This window comes from Sciurus vulgaris (genome assembly GCF_902686455.1).
Source record: "Sciurus vulgaris genome assembly, chromosome: 6".
NCBI classification, from domain to species: Eukaryota; Metazoa; Chordata; class Mammalia; order Rodentia; family Sciuridae; genus Sciurus; species Sciurus vulgaris.
In genome coordinates, this window is record NC_136466.1 from 158,959,221 (window position 1) to 158,983,103 (window position 23,883).

Below are 23,883 nucleotides of genomic sequence, written 5' to 3' on the forward strand. Positions count from 1 at the left end.
GTGGATATACAGTTGGCCCTTTGCATCTGTGGATTCAACCAACCACAAATTGGAAATATTCTTTAAAATTGCCAGTCTACTGAACATGTACAAACTTTTTTCTTGTTATTATTTCCTAAATGATACAGTTTAGCAATTACTTACAAATCACTTATATTGCAATAGGTATTATAAGTAATCTAGAAATGACTTAAAAGTATACAAGAGGATGTGCATAGACCCTGTGCTAACACTTTACCATTCTACATGAGGTATTGGAGCATCCAGAGAATTTAGTATCCGAGGGGGTCCAATCCCCTGCAGATATCAAGGGTGACTATATTCAGTTGCCACCTCTTCTGCACCATCTTCGGAGGTGATCTCCAGGGCTCTGAATAAGTAGTATAGGCATTGGATTGGGGCAAAAATTCATATTTTTAAGTTTTCTTCCTTGTCTCCAGCTCTATGTTCATGTGTAATATAGATTTATCTCACCCAAGATAGTTGTGGCAGTGATAAGATTCTGTTAATTTCTTCATTTCTTCTTCTATGAAATGCCCATTTATTCACAGTCTGTCTTAAGCTCTTACTGAGAGACTGGGATACATAACTGAGTACATTTCTTTATCCTAGAAATAAATATTCTATCAGAGGATTAAGTAGTGCCTAAACTTCTCATTAATCTAATACAAACTCTCAACCAACCCCACCCTCTTCTTTGGCAAAATTTCCCAAAACCCCCATACACAGCCCTCTGGAGTGGGGAGGAGGCGTGCCCCTGAGTGGGGTGCCCCACTCTGGGAGAGGGGAGAAGGCTGCAGGTGTGGGGGAGGTGTTTGGGGATGTCTCCAAGGAGCTTTGTCTTCTCTTGTCTGCCTCTAGGTTGGAAGTGAGCCCTTGACCTACTGTCCCATCCCTGGTACACAGTTAGCAGGCATGCACTAGAGTCTGGGTCTCGTCAATATTCCTGCTCTGGGGTGAGGTAGGGTGTCAGAGAGTGTTTTCCTTGGGAACCAGGTGCTGCCAGAAGCATTGGAATCTAAATTCCCAGAGGGCTTACTAGAAACTTCACAGCTGAACACGTTCACAGGTCTCCCTCCTATTATGTGGGCAAGTGCGGCCTACCAGCTGCCTGGTTGAACCTCACCACCATTCATCTTGACTGCCAAAGATGGTACACACGTAATGGTGCTTATGATGCCTGGCACACATGAGGCACTCAATAAATGTTATTGTTTTGCCTTCGCCTTCCTTTATGGTTTGGATGTGAGTTGTCCCCCAGAAGTTCATATATGCGACAATACAAGAAGGTTAAGAGGAGAAATGATTGGGTTATCAGAATCTTAACCCAATCAGTGAATTAATCCCGTGGTGGGGATTAACTGAGTGGTAACAAAAGTGGGTACGGCGTGCCTGGAGGAGGTGTGCATCGGAGGCGTCGTGCCTTTGGGGTATATATTTTGTGTCTGATGAGTGGAGTCTCCTGCTGTCTCCTGATCACCATGTGAGCTGCTTCCCTCTGCCTCTTTGGCCATGATGTCCTGCCTCACCATGAGCCCTGAGGAATGGAGCCTGCTGTCTATGGATTGAGACCTCTGAAACCATGAGCCCCCACATAAACTTTTCCTCCCCTAAAATTGTTCTTCATCAGGTCCCATAGTCTCAGCAAAGAAAAGCTGACAAGCACACGTTCTCTGCATTCTCCTGACTTGTCTTCCTTGTAATTTTCTCAGAACTTGCTCTTTAAGTTTCTTGTGACAATTGTCAAGAGTAACTGATGCCTAATACTCAGGCATTCTCCAGACCAGCGAGTCTGTGTGGAGAGCTGTCCTGCACTGCCTCCCCGCTGGTAAAAATAGAGAGAGCATGGCCACGCCCTTGTGAAGGGGCCACTACCAGCAGGGCTGCCTGTTTCCACCTGCACTGTGGTTGAACTCTCACACTCTACAGATGGAGATATTCGTTGTTTTGCTACTAACCCTGGCTTAAAGAAAAGGAAGTAAGTTTTTTTTTTAAAGTTACCCACAGTCCATCTACACACATTAAAAATAATAAAAATCTACCATATTCGAAGTCCCTGACATCACTTTCCAAGTAAGACCTCTCTTATCTCATACCACAGCCTGTGAAGTAGGCATCATAGAGTGGGGAGATTAAGTCAAGGTCACAGACTAGCAAGAGGCAGGGCCAGGATTTGAACTCAGGCTCTGTGGGTCCAGATTCCATGCTTTTTGATATATATCTTTTTTATGCTATACATCAAAACCTAATAGATATGTGTCACGTCTCCCTGTGTGTGTCATCATAGAGTAAGATCTGGAAAATACTTACACTAGTACTGACTTTCCCAATGAAGAAAATCCATATTTTAATGTAAGCAGTTGTTGAGAAGAAGACACAAGGCAGTGCTGGGGTCAATAGAACATATTCTGGCATGACACTCAAGCAAAATGCCATTATCAAGGGAGAAAACATTATTTCCAAAAAAAGAAAAAGCTAAACTAATTTAGGGGATTCTATGAGAAAGGCATAACCCTTTTACCCTCCCTTCTAGATAGCATCCATTTTTGGATAGCTCCTTCCCTCCCTCACTCACTGGGCAATGACTTTCCCGTACTTGTCCTCTATAAAAATAATTCCTGCATGGTGGAGAAAGAAGGGTAACTATAGCTCAGACAGAGACATGGTATTCTGCTCAGAATTTTCCTTCAATTTTATAGGACCTTTGAAGTCAAAGTCAGCTGAACTGGTCCAGTCTACCTCACAGACAGGTGCCACAGAGCTTGGAGGTTCTGCTTCAGGGTATCTGGATAAGCATCCAACTGTATGTTAAAGATTCACCATTGATTTTTCTGCCAAAGATGTCCAAACTCAGCCAAAGCCTTGAGTATCCTCCTTGCTTTCCACACCCAGGCACAGACTCTATACAGAACTCTGGGAGGTTCTGTGCTTGTATTAAGTGTATTGAAAGTCCTAACATGTTAATAAGGGTGTCATGGTTAACTTCACTGCTGACTTGCCTGGACTGCAGGATGCGCGCATAGCTAGTTTACCCTGATTTCTGGGGTGTGTCTGTGAGAGTGCTTCTGGAAGAGATTAGCATTTAAATTAGTGGAGTGAACCAACAGATGCTTCTCCTTAGTGGGGACATCACCCAGTGGGTTGAGGGACAAAATAGGACAAATAGGTGGGGGTAGTTTGAATTTGCCCTCTGCCTAACGGCTAGGATGGGGATGTCAATCTTCTGCCTCAGCACTCCTGGTCAGAACTTCAGGTTATGGGTAGAAACAGACACATCAGCTTTCTGATTAACAGGTCTCCAAACTGCACCACTGCATTCCTGAGTCTCCAGCTTGCAGATGGCCGATCATAGGACTCCTCCCTAAGCATGTGAACCAGTTCCTTATAATAAGCCTCATTTATATAAACCTCCTGTTGGTTGTGTTTCTCTAGAGAACCCTCATTCACACCAAGGGCAATGCTTCTATTAAGTGAGCAATTTTGTATAATTCGTTCTTTTGTTTTTGTTCACAATTTTTTATTGGTGCATTATAGTTGTACATAATGATGGGATTTATTGTTACATATCCGTATGTGCACACAATATAACAAAATAATTTGTCCATTATCACTTGCCCAATCCATTCCTATGAAACAGAGATACACTATGTGCTGACTAGTTCCACAGCACAACCAAAAGCTATGCAACTTCTCTCCTCCTACATCTAACCTTGAGCTTTGTCCACCTCCCCTGATTTCTAGCTTTTCTTGCTGAATGAGGGCCCTCTGAGGTTCCTGCCCAGGGAAAAGAGTCTGTCAAGATAAGAGCCAGAGTAGGCAATCAGCATTGGTCAACAGTGACATCATGCTCTAAATATTTGACTCTGGGGATGACAGTAATTGAGAACATGCTTCCATTCTGCACACGCCATGTAGAGCACATGAGCCAGCGCTCTTTTGTAAAATTTTTCTCTAACTGCAAGCGTCAGAATTGCATTTTTTAATATGCAAGGTTTTACTTTATCTTGTTCATATGCAAGGGCAGTGCTCAGTAAGTGATGGATTAGCCAATGTAAGCCTATTTTACCCTACTCAAATGTCCTTCCTTTCTATTTACTGGCTATCAGAGAAGCATGTGTGTGAGTCTGAGTGTGGGCAGCTGTGTGTGTCAGTGTGTGTGCATGTGAACATACTGAGTATGGTTTGACTGGCTTAGGTGGTTCAACTTAGTCATTGAATGAAGAGTGGAATGTTGGTGGAAATCTTTATTACTTTCAAAATATGTATCATATCACTACATAGCCATTTTGGATTACACAGAGAATCTTAGACTTGAAAGAAATATAAGAGATCATCTAAATCAAAATCCTGTACTATTTTTCATGTTACAAAATGAAGAGCAATTTTTAAAATCCCCAAGCCGTAAGCTCACCTTATCTTCTTTTGAAAGGAATCTGCATTTTTTGCTAGTGCTGTCTTTAGCTCTCTGTCCCCATTTTATTAAGCCTTTAAAAGCTCACCTGCTTAGATTATGCTTTGCTGGTTCTTATTTCTTCTGCTTGACTGCTGCTATATCTGACTCCTGTTCCTATTTTAAAAGCACAATTTTTTTCTTGTAGCTTTTTATTTGTTCTGCATTCTGTATGTTCTCTTTCCCTTTAAGAAAGCAGTATATACTCTAATGCATCTACAGCAGGAAGTAAAAGACAATCATGGATTCTGGCCACCCTTGGGTCTCCTTTACTTCCTGGTCCAATGTTGAATATTTCCAGGACCATTGAAGGTTCATGAGAGAATTAAGGCATCATTTTACCAGGAGGTAGAATGGCTACTTTTCAGTTTCAGACTCATACTTTCCCCAAGAGTTTTCAAGGAAGAAAAGGGCACAGGACACAGGTTTACAAACTGGAGATAAAACAATACCATAGTTCTCAGGGACATTGTCCCCCATAGCTGTGAGCAATGCTTAGGTGAACCACATGGAGAACTTCTAACAGGCATTTTTACTGTCAAAGCCCAAACCTGTGATTTCATCAGTTTGTAAGAATAGGACTATCCAACGTGCATGAATTAGAGATAAGAGGTATGGAAACCCAGGCAGACACTGAGATCTAGCCCGTCCTACCCATCTAGATGGGAGATTGGATGTCCACACATATGAATTGAACTTCTTAAAAGTCTACTTTAAAAACCAAAAGAGAGTTCATGAATGTCCTAGAAACTGATCATCCTAGTCAATATTCTCTTGAGATTTAAGAGAAAAAAGTCTAGTCAGGCATGGTGGTGCACACCTGTAATTCCAGCTACTCAGGATGCTGAGGCAGGAGGATTGTAAGTTTGAGGTCAACCTGGGCAGCTCAGTGAGACACTGACTCCAAAATAAAAAGGGTTGAGGATGAAGCTAAGTGGCGGAGCACTTACTTACCATGCAAGAGGCTATGGGCTCAGTGTCCAGTACTTTAGTGGGTAGAGAAAGACTTATTCTGGTAGCAAGAATAATGTGCAGGAGGAAAGACAGAGGAAGGCTCGTATCTGCATTTCCAGCTATTTTATGTCCTTTTAATTCACCAAATGACAAAGTAGTTCTCACTGCTTTAATAGTAGTGAAGCTTGGTATTTAACCAGTCACTGGGTCAATGATATCAGCTCTGAACTTAAAGAATATGCTTTTATTTTATTTTACTTGCTTCTTAGATTTTTTTTTTTTTAAAGGACGTCCCCCCCCCAATTACAAAACAATACAAACTTGTATAAGCAAATTAAAAGATATTTCCTATAAAGGAAGGACAAACCATTCTCTGTCCCTCACAAATATTAACGGTGATCCATTTCATTCTCATGCAAATATGTTATACTTTCAGACATACTATTGATTGATTGGTGGCTTTTTATTAGTATCATGCTGTATACAACAATTGCAACTTGTCATTTAGCAATGTTTTGTTACTTAGCAATATCACATGGACATGTTTACAAGTGGATAGTTTTAGTTTTAATATATTTTCTTCTAATCTTTTTCTGAATATCTGTATACCCATGTAAATAAATCATCAAAATAGAATTATATTATGCGTACTATTTTCTTCTTTTTTGCTTACCTCCCTCTGCTTTGTTCCTCATCCATAAAGTCTACCTTCAACGCTCCCCCTGCCTGATGAAACACTGGGTACAAACCTGGTGTGTATCATCTTAAATGTTTTCCATTTTTATAAAATCATATAATAAAATGTGTTTTTAAATATACAAATATATGCATGTTTTCATGTAAAGAGTTTCAATGTTTTTAAGGAACAAGTTCATTTTTAAGGCAACATACAATGATGAACTAACTTAGATGAGCAAAGTGTGGACAGGAATTCCGTGTGTACCAAAAATCCATATTTCTCTGGAATTGAAAATTTTGATACAAGATTTACAAGGGCTTCATTATTAGAGATGAAACAAGAACTCTTCCCTGAGCTAGGAAGATGTTCCATGAGTTGCCAGAAAAGAGGGAGCTTTGACATCTGTCAATACAGCAGGTCATTTGCAAACCTCTGATACATGGGAAAAGGACTTACCCTCCCTCCTCCAAAGACAACTGGATCCAATTAGAAACTTTTCTGGGTGTTAGTGGTGGGGAACATGAAAATAAGTGCTTGTATGTTGAACATCCACTCTGCAGCAGGCATTCTGACATATTTTATTTTATTTAACTCTATGTCAAAAGCTCTGTGATGTAGACATTTGCAGCCTAATTTTATAGTCAAGGAAACTGAGGATAAGAAAGTTTAAACCATCTTGTCTAAGATAGCACAGCTAATAAGTGATGGAAATGACATTTCCGTTGGGCCTGTCTGGCTCCAAATTCCATGTTATATCTGGTACATCCTGAGAGTTATCTCTCTTGGATAAAAAATTGCCTCTTCTGGTAATATTCTCATCAATATCGGAACACGGATGAGGCAGCCTTGGAACACATGTCAGTGTAGGTCACCTGAGGTAACTGTCTCATGGTAGAAGAGCTTTTCTTTCATTCCTCTTCCTTTTCTACCTTTCTTTCTGAGTTTCTGCATCAAAGACTGCCAGGAACATCCAGAGGAGATGTCAAGGTCAGCTTGTGGTAAGATAAAATACAGAAAAATCCTGTCTTCATTTGGCAATAATCTTTGTACCCCACTCTGACATTAATTTACCACATTTTGTCCACAGGTGACTGACTGGACAAGTAATCTACATTACAGTGCTACATATAAAGACATTTACAATATGGGACTCATGACTTATTTTCTGTAGAATTTAAAGGAACAATCTTGTTGGGGGCATTTCCTGTCGATGGAAATAAAAGGCTTCAGGAGAGGAATATTTGGCTCAGATGTTCTCAGGGAGACATAGTCCTGGGCCCTGACATGATCAAGGTGTAAATGTGAGTAAGGACCACTTTAGGCATAGCCCAGCCTCGACTCTGACAACCAGGTCAAAATCAATATCATTGGAGCACTCTTTAGACAATGCTAGTGGAGGAGACGCCAGCTTGTCACCAAAGTTTACCTGGCACTTTCCCAACCCCATGCAGTTATGCAGTTGGGCATGTTCATGGTGGGACTTTTCTTTTCTCCACATTTTTTATTGGTGCACTTATAGCTGTACATATTGATGGGATTTGTAGTTTTGCTTGTATAACATGCACACAATGTAATGATATAATTTGGCCAACATCACTCCCTCCCTTCCTTCCATTCCTTGGTCCCTTTTCTCTATTCTCCCTATTTCCTTTGATTTTTCTGTGATCACCCTTACCTTTTTTTTTTTCTTTATCCTCTCCAGCTTCCAAATATGAGAGAATACATACAATTCTTGACCTTCTGACTTTGACTTACTTTACTTAACATAATGGTCTTAAATTCCATCCACCTTCTTGCAAATGACATAATTTTATTTTTCTTTATGGTTGAATACAACTTCATTGTGTATATATACCACATTTTCTGTATCCATGCATCCACTAATGGACACCTAGGCTGGTTCCATAGTTTGGGTATTGCAAATTGTGCTGCTGACTTTAATTCTTTAAGATTTACACCAAGGAGAGATATAGCTGGATTCATATGGTGGTTTGAGGACCCTCCATACTGATTTCCACAGTGGTTGTACTAATTTACAATCCCTATGTGACTTTGAACTTATGATATTTAGATAAAATATTGGACCTTGAATTGATGCAGTAATGAGTTGAGACTTTGGGGCCTGTTTATGGGATATGTATGAATCTTTGAAGTCTATAGGGCAGGCTGTGGAAGGCTGATGAATGGTCTCTAAAGATACTCAATCTGCACAATCTGTGACTGTTACCTAACATAACAAAAGAAATTTTCCAAGATGTGGTTAAAGATCTTTAGATGGGGTCTTTATACTGGATTGATGGTGTAGATCCTAATTACAATCACAAATACCCTTATAAAGTGGAGGTAGAGGAAGCATTTCCAGAGAGGTAAATGAGTGAAGATGATACTTTCAGGCTTGATCTGTAAAAACTGTTCAGATGGTCTCCACAGTGGTACTTGTGACTGGATGGGGGAAACCCCAGTGGACATGGAAGCCTTGTATTGAAGGTGGCAGGGCTTCCTGAGCACTGGGTAGCCCTGAAGAGGACAGGTCCTACTGATCAGGACCATTCTGCAGGGAGACACTTCCACACAGGCTGTTGCTCCTTTTCTGGTTGATTTGCTGCAGTAGCCTGTGCTGCCCTAGCTAGGACAACAGTTCATGCTTTCTTTTACCTTTGGTATCACTCTTTTACTAATAAATGGATTCTCATCCTTCTTGGGCAGAACACAGTGTGGCCCTTGCTGGTTGAAACTCTTACAATAGGCATCATACCAGGCATGCACACAAGGTTTTCTTTTATGTTCCTTTTGCTTCTGCTGATTCCCTTCAAGGAAGGCTGATGTTCTAGGAATGGTTGGGTGATTACCATCTAGCATTTCATATTCCTTTTAAAAGGAAATGGGACAACAGAGCAAGACTATCTGTCAATCATCTGCCTCTATATCATCCATCTACCTACCAATTTATGGCTACTCTAAAGATACTTGCTCAGTGCTCAATCAAACAAGGTGGTGGTAGGGGTGGGGTTGTCCCTTAGTTTTGAAGGGGATTGGTTCCAGGATCCTCCATGGATACCAAAACGCACAGATGTTCAAAGTCCCTGCGTAAAAGGGTATAATGTTTGTGTGCAGCATATGTATATCCTCCCATATGCTTTAAATCATATCTAAATTATTTATAATGTTTAATACAATATACATGCCATGTACATAGTTGTTATACTATATTGTTTAGGAAATAGTGACAGGAAGAAGGCTACATGGGTTCAGTATGGAAGAATTTTCTGCATTTTGTTTGTTGTTTTGTGAGCTTTTTTTGTGTTTTTGTTATTTTCAGTGCTGGGAACAGAACCCGGGGCCTCACAGATATGAGACAAGTGTTACACCTCCAGTCCCTAAATATTTTTGACTCATGGTTGGTTGGATCCACAGATTGGAAGCCCGTAAATACAGAGGGCTGACTCTGTGTGGGTGTGTGTGTGCACATGTGTGTGAATACTCTTAGAATAGTGTCTGGCATTCTGTGTTGTACAAGTATTTGCCATTATCCTGATAAAGACATGGGACCTACAGGTGCCATGGAATTGCATAGCAGGAGAACATAATCCTATCTGGGGATGGGAGGGATGCTGCACATAGAAACTATGTTCAAGTTGATACATGAAGATTGGATGCAAGTTGTACAATAAAAACGGATAGAAGAAACAGGAAATGCAGAATCTCTGAGACAGGAAGACACAGAGTGTTTTAGAGGGGTTAAAGAAGTTGTGGCTGAAGCCAAGTGGGAAGGGAAGGAGGAGGGTTGAAGCCAGCTAGGTAGGCAGAGGCCAAGAGGGGGACAAAAACTTCACAGTGTTTATATGCGTTACTCTCAACCTCTGCAAAGGAGGATTTTGGATAAAAGAGCAATATTTGATAAACCAGAATTTTCAGAATTGTTATGTGAGTTGATACATATATTATTTTAGAGAAATTTTGAGGGGTTCAAATGAGCTCAATTTGTCTTTCTGGTTTGATTCTGACATAGATAAATTAAGCATAATGAACTATGAATGACTAGAAGGAAAGAAGGTAAGAAAGGAAAGGGGAGAGAGAGAGAGAGAGAGAGAGAGGAGAGAGAGAGAGAGGGAGAGACGAGAGGAGAGATGAGAGAGAAGGACTCAGCATTTACTACCCAGGACGTGTCCTGTGCTTGAGTTGGCTCAGTTGCTCTGGGTCTGTGAAGGAGACACTGTCCATGATGGCGGCCCTGCCTGGGGCAGCTGAGTTGGTACCAGGGTGCTCGTCCTCCGGGCCCCCTCTTCAGGGAGTTCCTGGGGGAGCAGTGTGGTGGAGTACCCCACGGGGCGCCAGCTAAGCCAAGCACAAAGTCTCAGTGCTGGAAAGGGCAGTGGTCATTTTGTGACACTTGCCTGGCTCTCAAAACCAGTCGAGGTGCTCTGTGATGTCAGGCAGAGCAGCAGGAGAGGAGTTGGCCTTGTTTGGCCTGAGGGTGCTCAGTCTCCCCACAGCTGTCTGCTTAAGACAGTGGCAGCGACCTACGTGGAATCTCAGCTGCTACCAACTTGCTTCACGGTTCCCAGTAAGAGACAGAAGCAGCCCCAGCCTACAGTGGTCTCTCAGCGTGGGGAGCCTGCGCTCTGTCTCGGAAAATCAATGCCTTCGATTCCGTTGCAGCCCCACTGTGTAATCCTGTCTGTCCTACCTCGGTGGTTGTTTAATTTCTATCAAACAGGCCTGGAGATATTTTTTCCATTTTCCGTGAAAATGGCTGTACAACTTTTACTGAGACTGCTGTAGATTTTTTTTTCTTTCTGTTAAAGAAAACTAATGTAATAATCATTATTTGCTCAGAGTTGGCATTTTGTCTGGATGAAGCAACACAAAGGTGGGCTGGAAGATTAGGGTGATTTTTTTTTTTTTAATAGTTTCTGGGAGAACACTTTGTCAAAGTGTTCTTCAAATGGCTATTGTTATTTCCATTGCTTTTAGTATGACTCTTCATCACTCCTTCCTGAGGGAGGAAGCTGCAATTACTGAAATGTGAAATGATTTTAACTCTTACGTTGCAACCTTGACTGGACAACGCTGAAGGAAAAGAAACTTTTCTTTATGTGCTTGAAGATGTAGCAGGTCCACTGCTCAAAAAGACAGATGCCAATGTAAGTTTCCACAGCTGAAAGAAATCGTTTCAGAATCTGAAGGAGAAGATAATCAAAAGTTAGAGCGCCTGCCCTGGTGACTGGGCAGTGTTAGCAACAAGCCTACTCAGGGAAGGCTTCTTTGTAACTACCATGTCTGCGCATGTGCATGAGAAAGAACGCGTCCCCTTATAAAATCCCGGTTGCCGTTACTAGGATGCATACCTCTGCTTGTTTGAGATGCTGATAAGTAAATGAAGAAGAGTCGAGATGATCAATGAAGCTTCCAGTACATGAAATCTTAGCTTTGAGAGATGTTCACTGTCTTTCTCTTCAGTAGATGAGCTTCTCCATTTCTCGGGGATGATTTTATGATATTGATGACAGAATGACTTCTGATGATTCTCAAGAGGACAAAAGCCAAGTCGGTCAGAATTCATTGTGTGCTTAAGAGGTAAGAACAGTCATCTGACATGATCAGATATTAAATTTGGCTGGAAAAGTTCAAGCCAAGGTCTTCTATTGCTGGCCCATGGCATTTGTGCCCAGTGTTTGCCACAAAGATGTGTATGTGCCCTTCCAATGGACGCCGCTGTGAGGGTGGGCGCACTTCCAGCGCACCTACGCCACAGATGCTCTGAGCTTCAGGTGTCTCTCCGCCTACCCTATTTTTAACCAATAGAGGCGCTAAACTCTAGTTCACTATGCTTTGAAAAACACTGATCCTTCTTTTCCTCCCTACATTGTTTATTCCTTCACTCAGGATGGAGAAGGCAGGGATGGTATAGATTCCCTGTCAGAAGGTAGAGAATAGGACTAGTAATGGCATTGGCTCAGTAAGGCCCCCACTGGGGCTCCATGCAGATCTCATAGGGATAAAAGTTATAGGCGCTCAATCTTAGCCCTGCCACTAAGCCATACTGTTGTTAGTCCCCAGTAAGCCACATATAAGTTGGAGGGTCTTGGTTGCAAGAAACTGAGACAGAAAAACAAAAACACAACAGTAAAACTAAACTTTGAGTTATCTAGGCAGAAAAGCATTTTCTTGAAAAGAAGTGGAGTATATCAAAGAGCGATCGGGAAAGCACAAGACTTCTTTCCTGACCTGGAAACACTCAGGAACATACAATGCTGGCAGCATCCAAGATCATGGTCAGATCACGGGACAGTCAGGAGAGGAGGCCACTGCTGCCACCAGAACTGGACAGGAGAGTCACCATTACAGCATGGAGCTAGGGTTTCTGAAATCGTCGCTGCCGTCACCTGTCCTCAGAACGAATCCCCCTGCTTCTTTACACCTCTAGATTCCACTTCAGTATTTAGGACAAATACCCTGGATTAGTGTAGTGTTGGTCACATGTCCATCCCTTGGCTGCAAGAGAGGCTGATATGTGGAAGTTCAGGGTTTTGAACTTCTATATTGAGAACTGAGCTTTGCCTGCCATTGAGAGGTATGAATGGAGCAATCCCCCATTGGCAAGAGGGTTTCTCTCTCCCAGTAATGAGACAGAGAGACGGAGACGGAGAGACAGAGAGGGAGAGTCTACAAGGTGACTCCATTTCCCTTTCTGCAAAATGAACAGGTCTGATGAAATGATCCTGAGGTTGTTTTAAGATTTTGAGGTGTTCTGTTTCTAGAGCACTAACACCTAGATGCCTATGAATACTATGGATATTTTTCTTGTCATTTAAAAAAAAGATGGGGAAAAAAAACCAGCCCATCAACCATCTGCTTATTGAGCTCCTTAGACCTGGCAAGTAGTTTCTATTGCTGTCTTGCTGACAAATAGATTTCATCTTGCATGCTAGCTCCTATTGATTGGTTGCAGTTTCTGAAAATGGTTATGCAAAAAATAATTCAGGAAATGACCCTATATTCATCCAGAAAAAGAGCTGGGGATTCCTCTAGGTTTTGTAAGCCTGACAAAATGGAGGGGTCAGGCCAAGGTGGAGATGTACATAGAATATGTATCACACATGTCATAATAAGCTGTCAGTTACGACTTACACACAGGGAAAGGATTGGGACAGGCAGCACCTGTGTGACCTATTGTTACAGACAAGTATCCCCAGAAGGCCCATTTTTTTGAGGCAACCTAGCCAATGGTGCTGTTGGTAGTGGAACCACCATGAGGCAGGGCCTCATGGTAGGAAATTAGGTCACCAGAGAAATGCCCTTGAAGAGAATGTTGGGATGCTTGCCCCTGAAAATCTCTCTCTCTCTCTCTCTCTTTCTCTCTTTCCTTCTGAGATGCCATGAGATGAGTAGCATCACTCCACCATACACTGCTTCCATATTGTTCTACCTCACAACAGGCCCCAAATCAATGCAGCCAACCAAACATAGGTTAAAACCTCCAAATTGTGAGCTAAAATAAACCTTTCTTCATGTTAGGTTGATCATCTTGGGTATGTGTTACAGTAATGGAAAGCTAACTAATGCAGTCTATGTACCAATTCTAACCTAACTCAGAAATGTTAGGGGCCAGAGCCTTTCTTCCTTATCAGAGAGAGCTACAAGTAGGGACTGTTCAGGTTGAAAGTAGCTAGTACTATACCTATCTGGGACAGAGGGCCAGTGCTGGGCCAGATAGATTATCCCACAGGTCTGAAGGTAACATGTACACCAGGGGCCTCTAGGTCACCAGCTGCCTGTGTAGATGTGTATCCAGTCACCATTCCAGTGGCTTTAAGTGACTTCACTAGAGACATTTAGAAGATTGTGGAGTAATATTGAGCTTTGTCTGTGTTTGGGGGTTCTTTCTCCACAGTATAGGCCCTGAAGTGATGCCTTTCCAAGAGGGATTTCAGGACAAATGTGACTCTACTGGGATGGAGAGATGTTGGAGAAGCAGAGCCAAGAAAAAGAATGTCATTTTTTTTGCCCAGAAAATTCTATCTGGGGACTCTCTACACAAATCCTTTCCTGTTGGTGGATTTAGGGCTCTCTTCCAGTTCATCTATCTTACTCGTGTCTGTGTTTAGTCCTCTGGACTAGGCTAACTTACCAGAATGGGAGGCACACCAGTGTTAGAAAGGACAGTTATCTTCCTGTGATTTGGCACACAGACTGCTCATTGGTATATATCCAAATACCCACTTGACATGTGAACGTAGCCAGAGTCATTTGATTAGAAATATGAGACTCTGGTTGCACAGGAAGTAGAAATTTAATCACTTAAAAAATTCACTTGATATGGTTTCCTGCTAATCAAGTTGTGGATTTTAAAACAGATTAGAATGCATCTATTAAGGCAGATTAAGGAATATTTACCACTAATAGAAGCAGGTTAGGGAAAACATGAGGAAGTTTAGAAACAAATTGTGAGGTTCTGAGAACAACTAGAAAAGTGGCTTTTAGGGGAATCTTAGATTTCCAATTTTGTTTTGAATCAATAATTAGTCTTTTAAAAGACTTCTTCTTATGAAACATTTCAAACTTAAGACAAAGGATAGAGAAGTTGGTAAGCAATTGTGTATCCACTATTCCAGAAATAAGACAAGTTCCAAAGCACTTGAAATTCAAGCATCATATATTATTGAAGTCATTTTCATTTTGATCCATTCATTTAATCTAGGACCCACAAATGCAAATATCACCGCAAGGCTTGGAGCCACATCAGGCTTCTTATTGTGTAGTCATCTCTCTTTGTTGGCACAGACTGGCTTTTGGTCATTTCTAAAAGTCACATCATCCCCGAGAAGATCATGGTTGTCTTCAATAAAGAAATGTCGAAGGGACTTTATTACATTGAAGGCCATTTTAGTGATAAGGTTCCAGAGAGTTTCCTAAAGAACAATAGCATTGGAATCAGTGTATAAATTCCCAAGATGATAACTCGAGGTGACAATAGTCTCTTGACTGTGTAAATTCTTGAGTGGCCTGAAACATCCACCACATACTTTTTTTTTTTTTTTCACCACATACTTTTATAGTCAGGATTATCTTCAACATCTTCATGGAAGGAATTTCCATAAATCTTCGCAGTAAGATTTCTAACTCTTGCAGCAGAGAAACTCATTTTTATGTCAAACCTAAACCTCTTCCTTGGTAATTTAACTGATTACATTCTGTGGGGCTCCTAGTCATAATAGCTACCATTTTAATCTCAAATATGAGGTGCTATCTGAAGAATATGATGCCTACAACATGCATATTATTATAGACCTGTTTTCCCATTAGCGACATCAAGTTTAGTGAGGTGAAGCACTTTCCCCAAAGTCATATAGTCGGAAGTGAGGAGAGCTGGTGTCACAACTCCTCAGATTCTAAGACCTTTAACCATTGTTCTTTGTATCTCCACTAGAGAAAAATGGCATCTCAGAAATAAGATTTTATTTCCTTGGAGGTGGAAATGGATGCAGATTTCTCTGACTCATAAAGAAAATTCATCTTGAGGGAGGATGCACCTTGAATTCCCCCAGATCCTGCAAGCCTAACAGAAGTATGGGGCCCTGGGTAGAGTTGTGCACAGAATGTGTCCCATACCTAGAGTGAGCTGACATCTGCACATGAAGCTTCTCTGGAGAAGCTTAACTCTTTTCCCTGGAAGGAGATGGATTTGGCTCCTTTGCCTTGGTTGCCAGGTGCCTCACTCTATCAGCCAGCTAGAATTACAGAAGCATGCGGAATACAGCTAGGATGCCAACAAATAGCCCTCCTCCTAAAATCCCTAAGGACCCCTTTTCCACATGTCCCTGAGCCTTTGGGACACACTGCCACAATAGTTTATGCTATCCTTATCCAAGCGAACATAGATCTTCCTCTTTAAATCTCAGAATCCAGCCACATAACACATATAGTTCCCGGATTTATAATCTGCCTCATGGAATACAAATATGCCTTCACAAACTGCTGAGAAAATCTCAAAGGGCAAACTACACAAAGGTCGATAATTGAGGGAGCCTTACTTGTGGTGGATCCAACATGAAATTCTTGCAATGTTAACTTCTACTCCCTACTACTGTCTCAGTCCCTTGTTACTTGGGAAAAACTGCAATCGCAAGTCTCAAAATCCACCCAACCCTTCCCCAGTTTCAGATTAAAAATATCTGTTCAAAAAAATCGCTGGAGAATGGAGGAAGGAGGGACTGTATGGAGGGAGGGGTGGGAGAGGTGGGGGGGGGGAAGGAAAAAAATAACAATGTATCAAACAACATTACCCTATGTAAATTTATGATTACACAAATGGTATGTCTTTACTCCATGTACAGAGAAACACCCATTTGTTTACAATTAAAAAAAAATTCACTGGGACATTTCTCTGGTTTGTCAACTTATTTAAAGCTCTCTCTTTTCTGGACTGCTGATATCTTGGGAAAGGGTTTTCCATTAGCCTCCCCAACTCCAAATAACTTTAACTAAACTTCCTCTGGACAACTGGTGTTCTCCTTCTATTTCAGGTCAAGTGAAAAAGTTTAAAATATTGGCCCAGGTTTCCCACTACTCTGTAGAAGTACACAGAAGATTGACTATGGCCAAATTGTAGGCAGAGTTAATGTTCCTCAGCCTTGGACTTTGGTCTTTTGACTTTCATTGACTACAATCATTTTCATGTGTGATCAAAGCAAATTGCCACAAAGTGATTGGCTTAAAATAACTTCCATTTATCATCTCACAGTGTCTGTTGGTCGAGTCCTTTGGACTCAACTGGGTCATTTGCTCAAGGTCTCACAAAGCCTATAACATGCAGATTCTAAGGATGAATGCACTTTCGATCTCATTCAAATTGTGGCTTGAGTTCAGTTCATTTTGATAGTAAGACCTGGATCTCCATTTCTGTGCTGGTTTTCACCTGGGGCTGAGTTTCCACCCCTAAGCTGTATTTTTTTCTCAGGCTTTCCACGGCCCCCTCCAGTGATGATGGATAGATTTCCTTTTATGTTTCAAATCTCTCTGTCTTCCCTATGCTTTCTCTCCCTCTGTATAGTGGGACTAAACAGTCTGCTTTTAAGGACTATGAGATTAGATTGGGCTCACTCAGATAATCCTGGATAATCTCCTCATTGTGAGGCTCATCATACTAATTACATCTGGATTGCATCCATACCCATGCGACTGTGGTACGAATTAAATAAAACATTGAATTCATTCATTCAACTGTTTGTGAGCGAAAACTGAGTTTACTAACATGAAGCTAAACATTATGTTAAGAATCAAGGAATCAAAGATAATTAAGGCAAATTGCTATCTTTAAAAAGTTTACCTTCCAGTGAGAATAGCATTTTATAAATGTTAAAACAGTTTGTAAATCAGGAACTGTTCCTCCTCCTCCTCCTCCCTCCTCCTCCTCCCTCCTCCTCCTCCTTCTTCTCTCCCCCTCCCTTCATATCAGGCACAAACTGCCTTTCTATATCTCTGGCCTTATTTTCCTTTAACTTGTCAATCAACCATTGGCTTATCATAAAAATGAGCAGCTCTCAAGTCCTAACTTGATGTTATTTTTCACATGTAGTCAAATATTTTTAATGTCTGACTTTAAGACAGATGAATCTGTTTTTATCCAAGTACGCAAATAATATCTTGCTTCACCTTGCTAGCATGTGATAGAAGGTAATTACCCTTGATCGCTGGGGAAGGAGCCTTTGACTTTGGAGAGACCTGAAATCGCTAAGCCCTGTGGGCATGGATGGAGGCTTTTCAGCTGAAAGAGATTAAGCATCCTTAGATCTATTCAAAATCCTTTTACTTATTTTCTTCACTAATAAAATGTACCCAGGTATGTATGCCATAGCACCAAACTCAACAGTAACAATGAGTTCCATGTAATTCTAAATAAAGGTTGAAATACAAGTAGTCTGACCGCATTTGTTGCTATAATCTCACAAAACTGCATTAACCAGTGGTCTTTTCTGGGGATGGAGCATTTCTGCAGGGGCTTATGGCCTTTGAGAGTTCTCTTTTCTGGACATAGAAATCATCCACACTGGAACCCCGCCGAGTGCTTCCAGAGCTTCACAGGACTGTCGTCTGCTGTTGGAAGCTGTTGCTTCGCTACCTGCTTCTGTGCCTCTTCCTGAAAGCTTGTACTATGCTCCTGGACTGAGAACATTTTGTATTATGTTCCTGGACAAGAGAACTTTTTCCTTTTGTTGGACTGACCCTAATAGTAAAATATAATGCTAAGTGTGCATAACTTGACCTGTTCTGGAACAATTTCATGACAGCCCAACTGACAGAATACTGGCACTGAAACTGCCTCAAGGGACACATCAACACCTGCCTAGGGACTACCACGAGGTGTGGTGTGCTGCCATAAAAGTCTTCCCTTCAGCTTAAAAACTGACAGCGCCTCCATGGAGCCCTCTGAACTTCCTCTTAAAATGATTCTCTGGTCCAAGCCCTGCATTCACTCTAGGGTCACTGAGAGTTACTCATTACATCCCCTCACTGCTCTCAAAGACTTCTTACCTTGAAGATATATCACGTGGAACAAATGATTAAGTGGAAACAGTCACTCACGACCATCATGTTTCTGGAGGCAGCCAGGATGTGAGGGGGATCAGGCTGTAACATCTGTCACCTCACTGATTGCCAGGGTTCATTTTGCTGATCTGATTGGCTAGAGGGGTGACCCTTTCTCCGTACTGTTTCCAGATATGTTCTCCTGAAGCAGCGTTTGGTGAAGAAGATGACCTTCCCCAATGGAGGAGGACTGTGCTTAGGTCAAGGGTATGTAAGCAACTTTGATCCCCTTCTAGAACCTTCAAACAAGCTCTCAGGTCCAAAGGAGGCAGCGGCATGGAATCTGCAGCCCTGTTTTGTTACCAGATGGGCTACTCCAGCAGGCAAGGGCCCTCTGGAGAGTGCAGTGTGGTTCAGTCAGTCTAGCCATTATGTGCACCAGCATAGCGTTTCCCATACTTGGGCTGAGGTCCAGAAAAGTTCAGATGCATCTTGGAGTGGTGTTGAGAACAAGGTGACATCTGTGCAGCCATGTTGTATGAACAAGCCATTTCAGGAACTGGCCCGTAAAACCTCTCCCCAGGAAAGGGCACACAGGTACTACCCTCAAGAGCCAATAAAGGACAAACAGGACAGCCCCCAGGGTTTATCAAGGCTGTTAAGAGCTATCTGTCTGAGAAATGGGCAGCTGCCCGGAAACCTTATCTATCAAGGTCGGGGGAGGGGGCCTATCCCTGACTCATCTCCTGCATAGTTCACCCCCTCCCTCCTCCCTTCTTTAGATGGTCCACACCACAGTTCCGTCCTCTGGCACGGACCTCTGAGAAGTGACTCAGGAGGAAAGTCTTAGGAGTTACCTAAGCCTGTCCCATAATAATGAGGAGAAAAGGTCCAACAGACTGAAAAGAACAAGGGAGGCAATACACACAGTAAAACAAATTTTCACAGGACTCCAACATCCACCCGCCAGTCAACCACACCAATCTCACAGGCGCCACGCCCATTCTCATCCACACTGTCAAAATCAGACCAAGGATCCTTTACCAAATAGCCGCCCAGACAGTGTCCACTGGGGACGTTGGCGCCACTCCTGATCGTCGGGGACGTCTCTCACGACTTCCAACAGTGGAACCTCCAGGTCGCTCGCAACCCTTTCCTTCCATCAAATGAGAATTCTCAGCCAAACTCAAATGGGGACCTGTGTCCCACCAAATGGAGGTGCCCACTCCTCCTTCCACGGCAAATTTCCTTAGAAACCTCGGTACTGTGGGCCGTTTGTCTCTCCTGGGGCAGAGTCGGATGATCCTATCCCGGACGAGCCCCCAAATTGGGGTTCAATATGGACCGATCCCCAGAAAGTCAAAGTGCACACACGGCAATACAAATCACACAACGAGGTTTTATTGCAAGCTCGAGCCTGGACCGCAACCAGCCTCTCAGACCACTGAGTGGGGAGCGGCCCCGAGGGATGAGAAAGCACTCTACTTAAGAAATTTCCAATCATTCACAGACAAAGACCTGTACATTATTGGTTAACATTGGAACAGCTAAACATTTGCTCCCTTTTGGTTGGGTCCTGCCAATTTATTTGAATCTCATTGGGTCCCGCCAAAACTGAATGGTCCTGGAGGAAGAAGGGAGGAGGGAGGGGGTGAACTATGCAGGAGATGAGTCAGGGCTAGGCCCCCTCCCCTGACCTTGATAGATAAGGTTTCAGGGCAGTTGCCCATTTCTCAGACAGATATCTCTTAACAGCCTTGATAAACCCTGGGGGCCCAGTACATCCTGTTTGTCCTTTATTGGTTCTTGAGGGTAGTACCTGTGCGCCCTTTCCTGGGGGGAGGTTTTATGGGCCAGTTCCCGAAATGGCTTGTTCATACAACATGGCTGCACAGATGTCACCTTGTTCTCAACAGTGGGAGGTACTGAGTAGAGGCGTGGCCATGAGGCCTGTCACAGAGGCCTGTCAGAGAAATCAGACCGAAGCACCATGATGCGGGAAAGGAAACCCTCCTTGTACAAGCAGATGAGAACAGGAGGACGGAGACACAGGAGACAGTGGAGGGTTGCAGGTGGAATAAATGTGTTTAGAGTACTATGGTGAGGGCAAGCCCGGGCGGCTACTGTCTCAGTCCCTCCGAAGCTTGGTGGACAGTGTCCTCACTAGGTCAAGAGGAGAGGTCCTGGATTATAAGACTCTAAAAGTGCTCCATATCCTACTTCTAGAACTTAAGTGGTTTTTATAAAAATAAGACTTCTTCAGCTTCCTCTTCAACCAATCATATGATATTTCCAAGGGTGGACTTGTCTGTCAGTGCTTATGACATATGGTTAAAAGAGACCGTAGGGGTCATTTGGATTGCTCTCTTGACTTCAGGCCAATCTCTCTTAACCACCCATATTAACTTAATAGGAGGTTCTTATTACATAAGTCAAACCAGAGAATTAAGCTCCCAACAGACATGCAGTCAGGACTTTTTTCTTCTTGAGGAGGGTCTTAGCAGGAAGTCCCTGGGTCTTGACTGATTTAATTTAATTGCATAGACCAGATGGTAATTTTTCCAAGATGAACACCAACACTTATTCCTATTTCTGTCCTCATCTGGGCTTTCTAATACTTGGCGCTTAGTAGGTGCTTCAGAAATATCTGTGGCTTGGATAAAGGACTCAAGCCCAGATCCTCGACTCCTGACCACCATTGACAAGATCCATTAAGAAAGATAATGAAAGTGGAGCAGAGGAGTGGGCATGAAAATCTTCACTGGAATTTCCACTATTAGAAAATGAAAACCAGTCTGGCCCTCATTAGGCAGAACCGGTGGTTTCCATTTCAAAGATACTAGTTGGACACAAGCTATAGTAAATAAGTAGGTGGGCAGGAAAGAAGCAAATATTCCTGGTTAAATGAAATGCACATTCTGAAGAATAACCATTATAAAATTGTGTCTGTAACATTGATTAATAACACAAAATTTATATGACCCTTTCAATGCTTGCTAAGTACATGACGGAGGTGTAAGATGTAAGAAACTGGCTTTGGGGACTGAACTCAGCTTCAGATGCCAGGTGACCTAGGGTCTCCCCAGGCTGGGAGGGAGTAGATTGTAAGTGAGCTGAGCTGGGCGTGTTTGATTTTGTAACTGGGGGATCTCCTTCCCCTTGTCAGGCCAGTTCTAGGTTCTGGAGGATACTGGCTGCCTGTACACAGTCATCTTCACACACATGAGGACAGGATCTTTTTCTTGGTTGATAGAGCTGAGTGCTGGCGTACACGATCTTCCCAGGAGAACACAAGCTGGTCTCGAGTCCCCACACACCACCCTGGCCAGCCCAAATTACACAGGCCTCAACTTGCTTACCTGAATGTGGTGGTCTTGGTGATGGGTCTGGGGTTTCCAGGGTTCATCCTGAGAAGTCAACAGAATGGAGAGAGAAGGACGATGCTTTCCTTGGTTTCTGTCTCTTGTTTCTGATGTTTTCCTGGATATAAAGGAACAACCTACAGATAGAATTTGTTAATCTCTTTAGGCCTTCTCTAACTCTTCAAAAACTTAGGTAATTTTGTGAACATGTAAATAAAGGGATTTTTTTGTTTTTTCCCGGAAAAAATCATAGATTTCACCAAACTGCCAAGGAATCTGTAATTCCAAAAAGTTAAAATTACTAGTTTAAGAATCTGTTGTAGCTTAAGGATTAAATCAATAAACAAAATAAAAGGAAAAGGAATTTGACAAGAACTCATTCTCTATTTCACTTCAGCAGTCATGGTCCAATGAGCATTGCATAAACATCAACCACTTTGCAAGCAGCTACCTGTTCATGGAAACTTGCTCTCTTTGCCTGCTTCATACAGTCTGGGCCGTAACTCTTGTCCACTGTAATGAACAGGTCATTAAATCAGTAGGTCTGAAAGCTTTCCAAACACAGAACAAAAGCCCTTTAACTATGCAATCCTTTGAAAAGTTGGAAAACAACTCTTTCCTGATTGGGCAAAAAGGAAGCCCTAGTTTAGTGGGTTATAGGCTTCTGTTTGGAGTCAGGCTTAATTCCTATTCTGCTTTTAAATACTGGGGATTGGAAGCGGGGTGGTTTTGGATGCCTTAGTTTTCATATGCAAAATGGAGCTAAGTAAAAGACCTACCCATTCATAGTTTGTTTTAAGGGGAACATGCAACACACAGAACTGCTTTATATAATCCTTGACAGAAAGAAGAATTCTATGAAAGTAAGCTGCTTGATGGTATTACTACATTTTTTTATTGGAAAAGTTGAAATTATCAGAAGCAGATCTGGTTGGGGTCTTAGATTTTTTTTTTGGTGACATTTTCTTTTCCTTCCTGCTGCTTTTGTTAGGGCTAGTCTCACATTAAAAATTTCAGAAGCAAATGCCCCAGTCCTCTAAGATAAAGATATATTCCACCTTGAGAGCTGTTAAAAACAAATTTAATCTTTAAATAATTTAGCAGCTATTAACAACATACAATGGAAAGGGTTTAGGAGAGCAGACTTTGGCAATGGGTCAAAGAGTAAGGATGAGTTGAAGAAAAAAATATATCTATTGGGTAAATGATGCAATAGATTAGAATCAAAACTATTTCTCTTGAATTTGGGTTAGGGCCAATCTGAATTCTTCAGGCTTTGAGGCTTCATCTGAATTAGAAAGGAGCCACTGTGACTCAATGTCCAGGGTTCATGAGGCCCGATTAGCCCCCAAACTCACTTCAGTCCCCAGCTGATCCCCTCAGTAGATAGTGCATTTTCAATAACCACGGAGACTTTTAAATCTATCTTTCTAGACTTTTCTCTAGTGATTGTCAAAAGAGTGTGCCTAGGTCCTGGGTACATTCATTGTAAAGGTTTTGGGTTATAATTCAACTAAGCTCCGAGGGGTAGGTCGGAGCTCACAGTAGTAATTAGCCACATGGGGGGGCCAGTAACAAGATAGTCATTCTTAATTCAGGCTGCAAGTCACAATCAAGAAACACATATTTCCAAATAAACATTCCTAGGCCTGTGAAGTAAGTTTGAGAGGATATCTGGAACATCTCCAAAATGAAAGAAAAATCTATCGTTTTAGTAAGGCAATATAATAAAAATAAACTTCCCATACCTTTGAAGAATAACCAATAAATGTGCACACACAGCGTCAGTGACGAAAGTATAGCTGCCAGTAGAAGCACGAGCTTGAGAATACAGGGACACGATCACCCTACACTGGGCAGCAGTGTAGCACCAAGGGCGGACTGTGGTGGACGGGAAACAGATTCAACAG